The 16,628-nt window shown below is 43.1% G+C and overlaps 1 pseudogene; it reads left to right on the top strand.

Annotated features, from left to right (window-relative positions):
- The first annotated feature begins 15,107 nt into the window (after positions 1–15,107).
- LOC122727574 lies at positions 15,108–16,367 on the top strand (annotated as a pseudogene).
- The last annotated feature ends 261 nt before the right edge of the window (positions 16,368–16,628 follow it).

The raw sequence follows: 16,628 nt of genomic DNA, 5'->3' as shown, positions 1-16,628 counted from the left end.
ACATAAAGACCTAATAGGTTACTAGAAACACAAAATGGATATTTCAATTAAGACAAGAATACAGAAAATATGATGATGTATTTCAGATGGAGAAAATTTTTGAGAGGATAAATACACTTGGTTTATATTATACAAGAGCACTGATGAGCACCTTTCCATCTACCCCACCCAAGCAAACCGTGCTGATCCCAAAAGCCAGATAAGAAATATACACATACATAAATAAATATGTATACACATATACACATACAAATGAATTATATTTATATATTCATTATTTTTCTTGCTTTTTAGTAGTTCTGATCTTTACTCTGACAAGTCACTATACTATAACTATACTCCAAGAACTGATTGAAGTAAATCTCACATCGATAACAATTTTTTTTTCTGTTTGTTAAAATGTAATAAATTTTATGATGTTACTATGTTACTACACATACCATATTCTATACCTACCAATTCATTTCTCAAAGAAAAGGGTCTCTATATAAGGACATGAAGCTTCTGTGTAGCCTACAAGCATTTCGACTCTGTCATGACTTCTTCCCGAATTATACTTTACTATATATTTCTTGCCATCCTCACCTTTTCCTATTCATGTGTCAAAGTTACATATTAAAGTATTGAGAATGCAAGATCATCTCCATGCTGACACAAGGTTTTGGAGCAGGACTTTGTGAAGGATACCTGTAGGAATACACGCACACACACATACATACACACATCCATAATTGGACTGAAGTTCCTTGGACATCACCTAGAGAGAGGAAACATTTCCTTCAACTCTATAATAAAATTTAATGCAGCTAGGGTGACAAAACACTTTCAAAGAAGAGGTACAATACATAAAAACTCTACATTGGCAATAAATGTGTATCTAGGAAAATAAATATTTATTCCCAACTATGCTACTTATGACCTGTGTGACCCTGAGTAAATCACGTTCCTGTTCTGGACCTCAATCTTCTCATCTCTAAAAGAAGGATAAAAAGGCCTATGTTGGCAGCAGCTAGGTGGTGCAGTGGATAGAGCACTGGCCCTGGATTCAGGAGGACCTGAGTTCAAATCCAGCCTCAGACACTTGACAGTTACTAGCTGTGTGACCCTGGGCAAGTCACTTAACCCTCATTGCCTAAAAAAAGAAAAAAAAGGCCTGTGTTACTTCACTTATAGGAATTGTCAACCATGATTACTGTATTTCTTTTTTTTTAATTATCTCTCCTATATTTCTTAGTCACCACCAAAAAAACCACAGAAGATTCAAACAAATATAAAGGAATTTAAAATTGTTATAAGCATTAAATAGAGAAAATACTTATTGATGAATTGATTGAAAATGTTTGTCTCTATAAGACAAACGTGTAAACTTTTCTTTGGTTAGAAAATGGAGCCTCTGGAGTTCAATGTCCTCCCATTTTTTGTCTTAGCTGCTAAATGGAGCCAAATTCAGGGCCCATTTGTAACTTTGAGCTCATCTCAGGTACCTGATAACATCTGCTTCCTCTGTTCACTTTGGGTGGGTGGATTTTTGTCTATTTTTATCTATAATTGTCCTCTTTTGCACTATTATTTCAATACTAGAATATCTCATCAAAACCTTTGCAAAGTAGGTGGCCTATAAATCCCAAATAAATAACCTCAACATGCATCAGATTTTTCTTTTAGACTTTGGCAATCAGATATTTTTGCACCCAAAAGTACCGCCAAATGATCACACAGATTCATAAAATACAATCATTCTCTCCTAGTAGTTTTTACTTACTGATAAGAATCTTTGCCTGAAGGGTTTGAGGGTTGGATGTATGTTTGTGTGTATGTTTTAGTTGGGGTCCTTTGGGGTGTGGGTTTATTTATTGTATGTGTGTGTTTTAAAATCAAAACAATATGGGAGGAACTAGAGAGATGACAGAGAGAGAGAGAGAGAGAGAGAGAGAGAGAGAGAGAGAGAGAGAGAGAGAGAGAGAGAGAGAGAGAGAGAGAGATTGAGATTCTTTAAGGGGGTTTTCCAGTATTTACTCTATGAAAAACTTTAAAAGCCTTTTCTGGCTCCTAATGAAAGGCAAATGTTAGAAATAGTAATTAAAATGTTGACATGGCAGAGGATAGCTATATTTGCAGTGTAGCCAAGCCTGGCAGGTTTTGATAAATGAGGATAAACCACACAGGCTGGTTGGTGTTCCTTCTCTAGTGGGCCAAGAGATCCAGAAGACACATTCCTCCCCACACACCACCACCCATGCTTTCAGGGAGGATGAACAGCATGCAGGGAAGACCTCCCATTTGTATTAGAAAGTTCATTCTGTCCCCAAACAAGTGAACAGTCATGAAAGATGGAGTGAATACTTCGGAAGGTCTTGGCGCGCGTGCGTGCGTGCGTGTGCGTGTGTGTGTGTGTGTGTTGGGGGGGCTTTGTTGTCAAGCTTGCTTTTCATTGTCAAGTCAACTCTGCAGCTTAGGGGAGGAGCCGCAACACCAGTCCATCAGCTGATGGGTATAAAGCCAGGGACCCACTCCCTGCAATTACTGACACATTTCCATAAATATAAACTTTAAAGGGGAGGAAAGCTGGGAGTGGGGAGAAGAAAGTAGGATTTCTAACCATTTTTTCCCCTGTTTGCCTATTGTAAAAGGCTTTCTCAGACATCCTCTGGCTCATGGACGATCGGAAGTCTTCAATTCACACAACATGGAGTGAATGCACATCTTTAAAAGTTTCCATGCACTTACTTGGATGTTACAAAACAGACGCTTCACAAATAAAGGGCTGCGTGATCCCCCCCATGATTTCCACCCTCCCACCCCATACAGCTTCTTCCAAAAGAAATAAAAGAGTCACCCACAAACAATCCTCCACTGTGCCCTCCAACATTTGAGTCAGACTCAGGCCCGGCTCTTGGCATCTTTCTTCTGGACAAGCATCCAAGCGATCAGACACTGCATTTCCTTCGGGCTTTGCAAAGCATTTGGAGACAAATGTGCCCGGGGATGGCTGGGCTCGAGAGCTGTAAGTGTCTCAACTCTGATGGGATTCGTTTGTACTCTGGCCCTGACTGGAGAATTCGTTCAAAATGATGTTCTCATTTACAAGGCTGAGTCAGAAGCATGGAGCTGGTGGCATTTATATTCAAAGACTAAGTGGTATTGAATGTTGCTTTCCTGTCACAAGGGAGAGGAAGTCCCCTGAGTTTTTCTTGACTGTTGTCAGTGTTTCTGAAGCAGAATTCCTGGGCTTGTTCTTTGTACCAGTCATCCAGCCAGCACAGGTGTTAACATGCCTTTAAAGATCTCCCAGTGGCATGGAGAGCATGCTAGGTTTCACAAGATTTAGAGCCGAAGGGAATCTCAGTGAACACCAAGTTTGCCTGGGGCAGACAAAAGTTAAGTGACTTCCCCGGGGTCAATAAGAGTCTGAGGTTGGATTTGAACTCAGGTCTTTCCAACTTTAGGTTGGGAGTTCTATCCATTGTGCCACCAGCTGCTTCTGTGCTAAAATTAGGGTGATAGGGGACAGCTTGGTGGCACAGTGGATAAAAGCACCGGCCCTGGATTCAGGAGGACCTGAGTTCAAATCCAGCCTCAGACACTTGACACTTACTAGCTGTATGACCCTGGGCAAGTCACTTAACTCTCATTTCCCCAGCAAAAAAAAGATAGATAGATAGATAGATAGATAGATAGATAGATAGATAGATAGATAGATAGATAGATAGATAGATAGATAGATGGATGGATGAATGAATGAATGAATGAATGAATGAATGAATGAATGAATGAATGAATGAATGAATGAATGAATGAATGAATAAAATTAGGGTGATAGTAAAAGAGAGTACCAACTGCCCATGATGGATTCGAATCAGTTGGAAGAGAGGAGTCTTCAGTCCAAGATACTCAAAGAACTGGAAGATATGATTGTTGAGCCACTCATGACTTGGGACCTCTGAGAGATCATAGAGATTGAGAGAGTAGGAATTAGGGTTACAGGACCTCTAAGACACCATGGAGAATGGAAGAGGTGCTGCAGGCCTAGCTAGAGAAGGGCAACAATTGTCCTGTTTCCCTAGAAAGAATGGGAATATAGACTGCAAGTTCTAAGCCAGTGAGTTTGACTTTTATTCCTAGGGAGGAAAATTATAGAATATATCATTGAGATGTTAACATATTATACACTCTAATATAAAGATAAGATTGTTACTACTTTTATTTATAGGTTCATAATGTTTACATATTTTTGAGATGGTTGATGCACATCTAGATAAGAAAGCATTGATGGCAAAAATCTCAATTCCTCAAGAATAAATGCCCCCCAGAAAAAAAAAAAGAATAAATGCCCCTCCAGACAATCTGAACTTTGCTGAGCAGCCTGCAGCTTCTTCTCACCTCTAGTGCTCCTGACACTATTTTTTATAATTGCATGCAAAGCTGTTATTATCATCTGGTAGTTGCCCTTGCTTCCTTTTTTGGTACTTATCTGGAGGCTGCTGGGTGGTATGGTGTGCCAGGCCTGGAGTCAGGAAGACCAGAGTTCAAATCTAGCCTCAGACAATGATTACTTGTGTGATCCTGAGCAAGTCATTTAGCCTCAGTTTCTTTAACTGTTAAATGGGGATAATAACAACAAATTATAACACCGGGGGCTGTTGGGAGGATTGAATGAGATCATATTTGTAAAGTGCTTTGTAAACCTTGATGTGCTATATAAATACTAGTAATTCTTATTGGATCTCTCAGAATCCTGGGTACTAGGCTGATTATGGTTTTTTTTGGGGGGGGGCAGTGAAGGTTAAGTGACTTGTCCAGGGTCACACAGCTAGTAAGTGTCAAGTATTAGAGGCCAGATTTGAACTCAGGTCTTCCCGAATCCAAAGCCAGTGCTTTATCCACTGCGCCACCTAGCTGCCCTACTAGGCTGATTATGACTGACTTTCCTCTCCATCCCAAACTCTACAAGGTTGTGATCACTTTCCCCAACGTCAATGTTAAACATGATACTCCTGTATTATTAATCAATTTAAACACAAATTCAATTCAATCCAACGAGCATTTATCAAACACCTCCTATGTGCCAGATGCTGGGAAGACTGAAAAAAAAAATGGAAACAGTTCCTGACCTCAAGAAACTTCCCTTCTACTGGAGGTGGGAAGAAGCCCCACTCTGCCTTTTATTAGTAACAAAATGGACAGATCGCCATTGCTCAGGTAGCCCCTCATTTCTTGCCTTCCCCGGACACAGAAGTATACTCTCAATATAAGTCTGCAAGTAGTTTGTGGTAAACAAAGTTTGTTTGATGGGCTACAGGATGGTGACTGACACTCAGCTGCTCCACCACATGGTGGTCCTGACCCTAGTTGTTGGTGTTTGATAAGAGTAGGATTTGAATTCAAGTTGTGAGTCACCATTATCTCCTACTGGGATTCTGGAGGACAGTGAGAGCATGGAGGAAGGATTATCTCTGCTCTTCATTAGCTTCTTCAGGGACTGTTGGAGACTCTATCACCATGGCTGGAGATGCATGAATGGTGTGAGAGGGGCCCTGACCTTCAGAGTGACTGACCCAGGCACTGGAGAAAACAGAATGCATTGCTTTCGGTACCTGTGACTTAAAAGTAGAGCGGTAGGTCACTAAGGCTGTTATTGGGCACTAGAGGCATTATCAGTCATTTGGTTCAACTTCAAACAGAAAGGGTATGGCAGGGACGAGACTCAAGCTAAAACACTCTGATTCCAAGGCTTGGACTTGGTTCACCATACCACAAATCCCCTACCGGTTTTCCTTTTTTTAATTAATTTTGGGAATGGGGCAAAGTGACTCGAGTGCTGGCCTTGGAGTCCCAAAGAGCTGGATTAAAATCTCACCAACTGTGGGACTAGAGTCAAGGGACTTAACCTTAATCTGTGTGAGGTCATCCCTAAGACTAAGTCAATATGGGCTATGATCTCCATTGGTGGAAGGGAGTGCCCACACTAGGAGTCCCCCACAATGTTGAGATCACAGATCCTTTGTAAATTCATGTGTGTATACATGGATAAACATAATACAACACAACACAACATATATTCTTGTATGCTAGAAATGTTTTCTTTTCCTGTGAGTTAAAATAAATTCATTTGACAAAAAGAAAAAATTAGGCAGAGACTCATGAACAGTCAGTGATGTGAGAACCTTACCTTAGGCTTATATGCAGAAAAGAGTCTGACATTTTAAGTAAAAATGAAGCTTAGTCCCTTGGAAACAGTGACTAGAGGCAGGACCTTTATCAGAGGTGGGTAAGTGGATCAGAAAAGTTGGAAGGATGTAAAGGAAACTAAGGAAGATTTGGGGGTGTTCAATAATTCTGATAAAGTCCGTATCTGAAAATATCACTAACAGAGATCAGACACTACTGGAAGAGGTAAAGGGACAGCAGAATTCACATTGCTAACCATGTGGTCCAAATATCAGCTCCCATTTTTATGGTTCTTTAAGGTCTACAAAGCTTCCACAACCCTGTGAAATGGTTAGTAAAGAAAAGTAATGGTTCCATTTTTCATATGAAATCGAGGTGACAGAGGCAAAGGGCCTTTTTTAAGTTTAATCTATTTTCAATTAATTTTAATCTTATTTTTTCAATTAACAAAACATCTATTTTCTCTCCTTCCCACATGTCTTATGCCCATTTAAAAGAAAAAACCCAAAACTTTTATAAGAAATATGTATATTCACGAAAAACAAATTCCTGAATTGTTGACATCCCCAAAATGTGTTTCATTCTGTATCCTAAGTCTCTCTTTTGGAAAGTGAGTAGCCTGCTTCATCATTGGTCCTCTATAATCATGGCTGGTTATTGTATTAATTGGGCTTCTTAAAGTCATTCAAAGTGGTTTATCTTTATGGTATGGTTGTTACTGAATAAATTGTTCTCCTGGTTCTGCTCACTTTGATGGGTATCAGTCCATATAAGTCTTCCCCAGATTTCTCTGAAACTATCCCTTTCATCCTTTCTTACAATAGTATTGCATTACATTCACATTCCAGAATTTATTTAACCATTCCCCAATGGATGGATGCCTCCCTTAGTTTCCAGTTCCTTGCCACCACACATACACGCACACACACAGACACAAAAGAGCTGCCATAAATACTTTTTGTAGACATGAGTGCTTTTCCTCTTTCTTTGATCTCTTTTATTGGGTCAAAGGGCATGCAGAGTCTGGTAACTCTTTGGGCATAGTTCCAAGGTGCTTTCCAGAATGGCTGTGACTAATACACAGCGCCACCAACAATGCATCAATGTGCCTGTTTTCCCACAGCTCCTCCAACATTTGTCACGTTCCTGGCAAAGTAACTTGTTCATGGTCACAAGACTTGACAACCAGGATTTGAAGGTGGCTCTCTTAACTCTGAGTCTCAGCCACTGCACAATGCTGCCTGCCCTTGTAGGGGACGAGACTCAGGAAGTATTCTGTCGATCACAGGGCTAAGAGGAACTTCAGGGAAGATCTAATTCAACCCTCTCATTTACCACGGGACAAAATAGAAACATGACTTTTCAGGAAGGGGAAGTGAATCCCTAAGGCCATATGGCTAGTAAAGAGTGGAGCCAGTATTTGAACGTAGGATGGCTGACTCTAAATCCATGTCTTTTCTATTTTACACCAACTCTTTGGCTTTTAAGGCCTTTATAACTCGGCCGCCACCTCCCCACTTTTCCAGGCTTATTGTACTTTGGTCCCTTCCACTTACTCTATGAGTCAATAACACTGGCCTTCTTGAGGTTCATTGCCCACAACATTCTATCTATCATTAGCTGCCCCCCAGCCTGTAATTCTCTTCCTTTTCACCTGGCTTCTTTTAAGAATGTGCCCCAGGGCAGCTAGGTGGCACAGTGGATAGAGCACCAACCCTGTAGTCAGGAGTACCTGAGTTCAAATCTAGCCTCAGACACTTAACACTTACTAGCTATGTGACCCTGGGCAAGTCACTTAACTCCAATTGCCTCACTAAAATAAAAAAAAAAAAAGAAAAAAAAGAATGTGCCCCAATCCTAGCCTTCCACAAGAGGTCCTTCTTGGTCCCTTCCTCCGCAATCCCTGAGTGCCTTCCCTCTATACCGCCCATTTATTCTCTCTCTCTCTCTCTCTCTCTCTCTCTCTCTCTCTCTCTCTCTCTCTCTCTCTCTCTCTCTCTCTCTCGTATGCACCTGGTTATCCTAGGCTTGATTTCAGCATTATAATGGGAACACCTTGAGGGCAGAGACTGGGTCTTTGCCTTTCTTGGCATCCTTAGGGTTTAGCACAGTGTTTTGTATAAATTTGGCACTTAATAAATGCTTATTGATTGAGACCTGAAGAAAGAAGAAGAATGAGGGAATGAGAAGGGGATGAAAAGACAAAATAGAGTTAAGGAGACAAAATAATGACCTCAAATGAATGACCTTGTTCTCCCCCCTTCAGCTGTAAGATCTTACCTGCTGTGGTTTGGAAGGGGGATGGGGTGATTGCTACCTGGTATAAACCTCCCTCCTTTGGGATTCTAGTGTTGGCTTGAAGAATGGAGGGCAAGGGTGCAGTGGGGCACTAGGGCACAGCAGGTGCCACAGGGACCTCTGTGAGAATCCAGCTTCGGGGGAAAGCTCAGGAAGGTCACAGGCGTCCTTCATATGTATAAATGCTAATGGACGAAGGCAAAAGGATATGGTGCATGGCCCCTGAAAAGGACTGACATTAAATAATTATATTACCCTCTAATTACAGGGGAAGAGAGTGGTGATCTGTTAAAGCCCATGCGTGTCCAGCAGACAAGGAGCTACAGAGTTTCCTGATAACAGCCAACAGAAATGGTTATAAAAAGATTAGATGGGGCTGAAGTAGACTGAGCAGCAAAGGCAGATAACAAACATCTGCAAGGCCTGAAGACATGGGGAAGCTCAGTAGTCTGGGCTGTAAGAAAAAGAATGACAGAGGAAGCTTGAGTGGCTGCAGTGGACAAAGCATCAGCCCAGGATTAAGAAGGACCTGAGTTCAAATTTGGCCTCAGACACTTGACACTTACTAGTTGTGTGACCCTGGGCAAGTCACTTAACTCTCATTGCCCTGCCAAAAAACAACAACAACAAAACAAAACAAAAAAAACACCATGCTTCAATCTGCATTCAGACTCCATTAGTTCTTTCTTTGGGGATGGATAGTATTTTGCATCATAAATCCTTCAAAATTGTCTTGGATCACTGTCATGCTGAAAAGAGCTAAGACATTCCTAGTTGATTGTTGTACAATATTGCCTAGCATTGAGTGTTATGGTCTTTCTGCCTTAGCAAATGCCGCCTTTGTGAGTTTAGTTGTGTCTATTTACAAGGACAGGCTTTAGCACCTGAGAACTTGGGTCTGAGTGTTCAATGGATGATTTGCTCTTTGTGTGAGTCGGCACAAACCATTTAACCCCTTTGAGCTCTGGGTTATTCATCTGTAAAATGGTAATGATACTTTTCCCACTTTCCTACCTCATGGGGTGAAATAAAATCTTAATAACTCTTGGAGCACTGTATGAACATGAGTATTATTACAAAGGAGAAAAGGTACCTTTGTGGGCTGAGAGGTATCACTTCCTGGAGTAAAAGTTCTTATCTTTTGTCTGTGTGCCACGGACCTTTCTCCTCTTTGGCAACGTCTGGTGAAATCCATGGAGCTCTTCTCAGAATGATGTTCTTAAATGCATGAAATAGAATATATAGGATTATAAAGGGATGCCATTTTATTGAATATTTATTTTTAAAAGTTCATGGGGGGCAGCTAGGTGGTGCAGTGGATAGAGCACCGGCCCTGGAGTCAGGATAACCTGAGTTCAAATCTAGCCTCAGACACTTGACACTTACTAGCTGTGTGACCCTGGGCAAGTCACTTAACCCTCATTGCCCAACCAAAAAAAAAAAAAAGAAAGAAAAAAAAAGTTCAGGAACCCTAAGTTAGCCTCTGTAATCTAGAGGAAAACATAAGTCAAAAGGCAGTATCTCTAGCTCCCAACTCCCTAGCATCTCAAGGTTCAGTTCAGTTCAATGAGCATTTATTATGTTCCAGGCATTGTGCTGGACGCTGGGTATAATGAGATAAAAATATGAGTCATTGCCTTTTTTATTAATTTTGGAAATGGGGCAAAGTGATTCAAGTGCTGGCCTTGGAGTCCTAAGGAGTTGGATTCAAATCTCACCAACTATGGGACTGGAGTCAAGTGACTTAACCTTAATACGTGTGAGGTCATCCCTAAGACTAAGTCAATATGGGCTGTGATCTCCATTAGTGAAAGGGAATGCCCACACTAAGGAATGCAACAGGTAATAATAATAATGGTAGTGTGGTAGTGATGATGATGATAATAAATAATGACAGCTATGCTTTATAGAATACTTTAAGGTTTATAAAGTACCGTAAATATATTAACTTGTTTATAAAGACAAATAAACATTCAAGTAAATAGATAAATGAAGGGAAAAAATGAATGAATGAACAAATAAATAAATAAATGAGCGAATAGATGTAAATGATTTAATAAATAAATGAATGAGTGAATGAATAGATAAATAAATAGAAAAATATGTTTAAAGTAAATGCAAAGTAATTTCAGGGGAGGGGGAAATCACTGAAGGCTTCTTGCAGGAGGTGCCATTTACTTTGAGACTTGAAGGTATCATTGGCTTTTTAAAAATTTTTTTAAATTAAAAAAAAAATCATTGGCTTTTAAGAAGGAGGTGAGGGGGCAGCTAGATGGCGCAGTAGATAGAGTACCAGTCCTGGAGTCAGGAGGACCTGAGTTCAAATCCGGCCTCAGACACTTAACACTTACTAGCTGTGTGACCCTGGGCAAGTCACTTAACCACAACTGCCTCACTAAAAAAAAAGAAAGAAAGAAAAAAAAAAGAAGGAGGAGGTGAGCATTTCAGGCATGGGAGATGGCCTATGGAACAACATGGAGATAAAGTCAAAATATGGTAAACGGGGGAATAATCAGTGGTCCAGCTGGGCTGACATGCTAAGTTTGTGAGGAAATGATATGCAATAAACCTGGAAGAGGGAGTCAGAGTCCATGAAGGATTTAAAATGCTACAAGGAGAAGGATTGGGTGTCATCACTTATTTATCACTTAAGTATCTTGAGCAAGGGTAGTGACACAGTCGAGTTTGGAACCTTGGAGGGTAGAAAGATGGCCACTTGTGTTTGGAGTTAAGGCCATGGGATGAGGAGGTCTTTACGGGAGTCAGGCCAGGTTTCCCTGTATCATTGTGAAGTTGGTGACCTTGCACAGCCCTCCCTCACTTAAATCCAATTCACTGCAAGTCATGACATCACCTCCCAATGTCATGGTCCTCTTGGAGAACGAAGGACCAATAGCAACAGCCAAAAGTGAAGTTCTATGATTATAAGACAGTTATAGGAAACAAGCTCTTGGTGGTTTGTGCCTGTTACATGGTGAGTACCTAATAGGTACTTACTCATCGATTGATTTTTTCCATCTAGCAGTGTGAGAAAATAATTATTAATAATGAATTTCTTGGGGATCCAGGGACCCAGTTTTAGTTGGGTTTCTCTCCCCCCTCCCCCCACTTCAGAAAGCTCAGTTCTTGAGAAAGTTATAATCACTTTCAGGGCTCAGGGTGAGCCAAAGGTACAATAGAATTGAGCTGATGGGGTGAAGCCACACTTTGCCCCTCAGGGGGGTCTTTCCCATTAGGCCATGAGGTCATGGTAGAGCTCACTTGAGGAGGGTCTCTCTCTTTCTCTTGCTCTCTTTCTCTCTCTTTCTCTCTCTGTCTCTCTCTCTCTGTCTCTCTCTGTCTCTCTGTCTCTCTCTCTCTCTCCTCATCCAGAAAATGAGGAGGTGGGGGCCAAGTGATCTTCTTAAGATCCCTTCCAGCTCTAAATCCCGTAACTTGAAATGTTCTGATCCCTTTAGTCTGGGCTCATGTGGCAGCCCTTTCTTCCCCCAGTCGTCCGTACCATTTCGGTTCCCCTGTTTGGACCTGAGCCTGCTCTTTTTTTTTGGTCTCTTTTAAGACGCAACAAGTAGAACTGTCTGCAGCAGCCCCGGTGTGACACTCCATGATTGCATGAAAGAGGACAGCAGGTGTCAGGACCTTGTGATCTAAAGCTTTCTTTTTGTTTTTTACTTGATTTCTTTTCCAATTTCAGCATTTTTAATTTCAAACTTAAATACTGAGAAGAAGAGCATTTCCATAAATATATATGTGTATATGTATGTACACACACACATATATATATACACACATATAATCAGACCATAAAAGAGGATATACATGAAACTATAGCTCTCCATCTCATTTTGCTTGTTTTTAAAATATTCTGATAAACGCCAGGGGCAACTAGGTGATGGGATAGCGTGTAGAGCACCAGACCTGGAGTCAAGAAGACTCATCTTCCTGAGTTCAAATCTGGCCTCAGACACTTTCTTGTGTGACTCTGGGCAAATCACCCAACCGTGTTTTCCTCATTTTCCTCATCTGTAAAATGAGCCGGAGAAGGAAATGGCAAAGCACGCCAGTAAACCTGCAAAGAAAACCTCATATGGAGTCATGAAGAGTCAGACATAACTGAGCAATAAAATTTTCAGGACTTGGGAGTCAGGAAGACTTATCTTTTTCAGTTCAAATCTGGCCTCAGACACTTACTAGCTGTGTGACCTTGGGCAAGTCACTTAACCTGTTTGCCTCAGTTTCTTCATTTGTAAAGACAAGCTGGAGAAAGAAATGGCAAAGTACTCCAGTGTTTTTGCTAAGAAAACCCCAAATGGGGTCATGAAGAGTTGGACACAACCAAAAAAACAACTAAACAAGAACAACAATAAATTCCCTAGGCAGCTAGGTGGCTCAGTGGATAGAGCACTGGGCTTGGAGTCAGGAAGACCTGAGTTCAAATCTGGCCTCAGACAATCACTAGTTGTGTGACCGTGGGCAAGTCACTTAACCTCTCTAATCCACTGGAGAAGGAAATGGCAAACCACTCTAGTATCTTTGCCAAGAAAACCCCGTGAACAGTATTGGCACTCTATGGTCCACGGGGTCATGCAGAGTTGTAGACAACTGAACAACAACAAGAAATTCCACACATTACTTTCCAAACTGCACTTCTTTTCTGTGCATATTTCCCTAACTTTTTTCTCTCCCAATCCTCCTCTGCCATCAAGAAACCATGAAAAAGAAAAAACCAAAACTATCGTTATAGAAAAGAAGCATAGCCAAGCAAAACAAACCCACCCAATGTTCACATCCAAACATACAGGCTTCATTGCGTACCTCGAATCCATTACCTCTCCATTAGGAGGTGGGTCTGAAGCTATGATTGGTCTTTGCATTGACCAGTGTTAGAAATATTTTATTAACTATGGCTAATTTTGGGGGGCTAAACTATGGATGACTAGAGGACTAAACTGGGGACTTTTGACTATTTGGCTATCTGACTTCGTTAATTTAATGTGGACCGTTTATAAAGTTCCACCACACTGCTCCCAAACTGATAGACTAAAGATTAAGAAGCCTCTTAACCAAATAATCAAAGCAGAGTTTATTTATGAGATACTATTTCAAATTAGGAATACAGGGAAATAAAGTACAACCTGACTGCTTTCCTGTGGTCTCTTTCCATTGCATCTCTTTCCCACCTGCTGTGCTTCGAACTTCTTGAATACAATAAGGGCGTTAGCCACCTCCAGCCTCAGGGCACATTACACTTTCCCTGATTTGTATTAAGGCCTGTAACCTTGTCAGCCCGGTCGCCTTTTCCAAACCGAACTCTCCTCCGTCCTTGTCTGTGCTCCCCTCTAGTCAGCCCCTCTATCTAGTCCATCCTCCAGTCTGGTCAGCCCCTCTCCTTAATCTTGTCTCTCTATCTAGTCCGTCCTCGCTCCTTCTTTTTTTGTCTAACTCCCAGGTCTATATATACCTTTTCTTCTCTCCACTCAAATCTAGGGGCTTCCTTCGCCCCCACAGACCAAGCTAATCTGCCAGCCAGGGCTGCGGCTGGTTTGGGGGGGGGGGTGCACTTCCACTTCGTGCCTCAGCACAGGCTATCTTTCAGATAGCTCCGCTCAGGTTGGAGGGAGCTGGGGGCTTTTTCCCCCTCAGCTGTCTGACCTGGCATCTTGTATAGCCCATGGGGCTTTTTCACTCAGCTGAAGCTGAGGAGGAGGAGAGACCCTGAGGGCCTAAGGCTTTCTAATCTCAGCCTAAAGGTAGGGTCCCCAAATCAAAATAAATTTCCACACCAGCCATTCTAGGTCTTTCAAAGTTATTTTTCTTTACAATATTGCCATCTCTGTACACATAGTTGTGTTTTTTTTCCGGCTCATTTCACTGTCTTAATTCAGATGACCCAGGATTTTCTGCAACAGCCTCATGGTACAGTAACAGCCCATCCAAAGCATTACCTTCTCTGCTGGACTGGGGAATCTGACTCTTCAGCCCTACCTTGTTTCAGAATAAACTGGAATTCTTTCTTCCCCTCCTCCTGCTGATATTGAGCCCTAGGGTGGATGCCTTTGGTTTGGAAACCTGACTCCAACCTCCTGTGTGCCTGACCTTGCTTTCTGTTTGGCTACATCTTTTCCCCTCAGATCCTTTGTTGAGCTGATGACCCAAGCCCGTTAACCTGACCCTAACTTTTAATTTCTCCTTTTGTTTAATGTTTTATCTTAAGCTTCCTTGACACTGACCTAGCTACATCCTGATTCTAGTGAATTATAACAGCTCACATTTATAGAGCAAACACTTCCTTCACCATAACCCCGTAGGGCAGGTCATTCTACAATTGAGGGAAAAGAGGCCCAGAGAGGGTAAATAATGTGCCCAGGACCACACAGTGTCACGCCCAGGATCTGAACAGAATTAAAGTTAGAAGGGATCTCTGCAAAACGTGAAAGATCCCAGCCATCAGCATCGAAGACTACGTTTTCCAATGTCTTTTTGACGTGGCTTCAGTCAGAATACTGCTGACAGAAGGGGAGGATGATGTCGTGAACTTGAATCTCCCATCCAGGAAGTGCAGGTGTATTGACAATGAGGAGAACAACACAGATGAGAGTACTAGAAAGAAAGCAAGGTTTGGGGGCCTCGGGGCGGGCATAATGGCGGCGGCCCTGTGTGCACGGCGGGTGGTTGGGGCGCTGAAAGTGAGGGCGGCCCCGGGGGGCGGCCTGGGCCCGGGGGGGGGGGTTGGCGGGGGGGGGGGGGAGGAGGGGGCTGCGGCGCAGCGCCTACCAGTGGGGCATGCGCTCCACTCGAAAGCCGAGCCGCCACTGCTGTACCGCCCGTTTGAAATCCCGGGTGTGGAGCCCGTGACGTGAGCCGGCCTCCAGCACCGGCGGCCCGGCCTGGCCAGGCCCGTTTTCCCGCCGTGGGAGCGCGGCTGAGAGGGCCCGAGGTGGCACCGGCTGATCCCGCGGGACAGCCACTCCTTTCGGTGCGAGGAGCCCTGCCACATGATACACAAGCGCTGCCGCCTGTTCGAGGGTGTAAAGCAAGCCCTCGAGCTCACCAAGTTCAAGCGAATAGAAGGCCTCCCCCAGAGGGTCCTCAGCCTGGCCGACGCACCAGGTCCAGAATACCATCTGTCACGCAGGCCTGTGGCATTCCATTGAGGACATCCCCAAGAGAGAGACATGCTGCCGCGTCCTTGTGGGCAGTAACACGAAGATTCCCCAGAATGCTGCCCGGACCAGGAGGATCCAAGCCAAAGACTACATGCTGTCAACCTCGTGGCATCAAGACTCCATTTTCCTTCAGACCCGTTTTAATGGGACTCGTTTGAGTGCCAAGGATCCTTTGTGGCCCATCGCTTCCCAGGAAGAGGTCCAGGCTACAGAGAATCATGTTCTAGAGACCTTCTACCCCATAGCTCCAACCATTAACCTTCAGGAATGTGACATTTATGACGGGAGAGAGACACAGGTTTCCATGAAAGGCTACCCTTATCCCCATCCACAGTCCGTGTTCTTCCTGGAGTCGGCTAACAGTCGCTGGCCTGATTTCGACCTGAACAGCTTGGAGCCAAGATGATCATGTTTGCCTTTGGCAATGCTCTGGCTCAGGCCCGGAAGCTGTATGGGGAGGCTCGGGTGCTGGAGCAGCCGGTTGTGGTGCAGAGCATTGACACCAATGGTGGCGTCTTCCAGTTCATGGTGTTCCAGCTGAAGACCACAGACCTGGCTTCCAAAGATGGAGTCAAGAACCTTGTCTGGATGGATTCTGACCAGCTTCTCTGTCAGCATTTCCGATGTCTTCCTGTCAGTTAGAAGAACATAGTCGTGGAACCTGCTGGAATTATTGATTATCAGCCCAGGACTTTCAGGAAGTTTTTAGCAATGTACTTTCGTGGTGTGGCCTGAGCTCCAGCCCTTGGACTATCCAAAGACCTTGCTGGAAACAGAGAAGCTGCCTGCCTGGGCTCCTGGCACAGTTCTCACCCACATCTGCACCCAATCTCCCTGATGACAACAAAGAGCTATTTATCTCCTAAAAAAGAAAGGAAGGAAGGAAGGGAGGGAGGGAGGAAGGAAGGAAGGAAGGAAGGAAGGAAGGAAGGAAGGAAGGAAGGAAGGAAGGAAGGAAGGAAGGAAGGAAGGTAGGTAGGTAGGTAGGTAGGTAGG

Source organism: Dromiciops gliroides, chromosome 5 (assembly GCF_019393635.1).
Source record: "Dromiciops gliroides isolate mDroGli1 chromosome 5, mDroGli1.pri, whole genome shotgun sequence".
Classification (NCBI taxonomy): Eukaryota; Metazoa; Chordata; class Mammalia; order Microbiotheria; family Microbiotheriidae; genus Dromiciops; species Dromiciops gliroides.
This window is presented reverse-complemented; position numbering and strand designations above follow the sequence as displayed.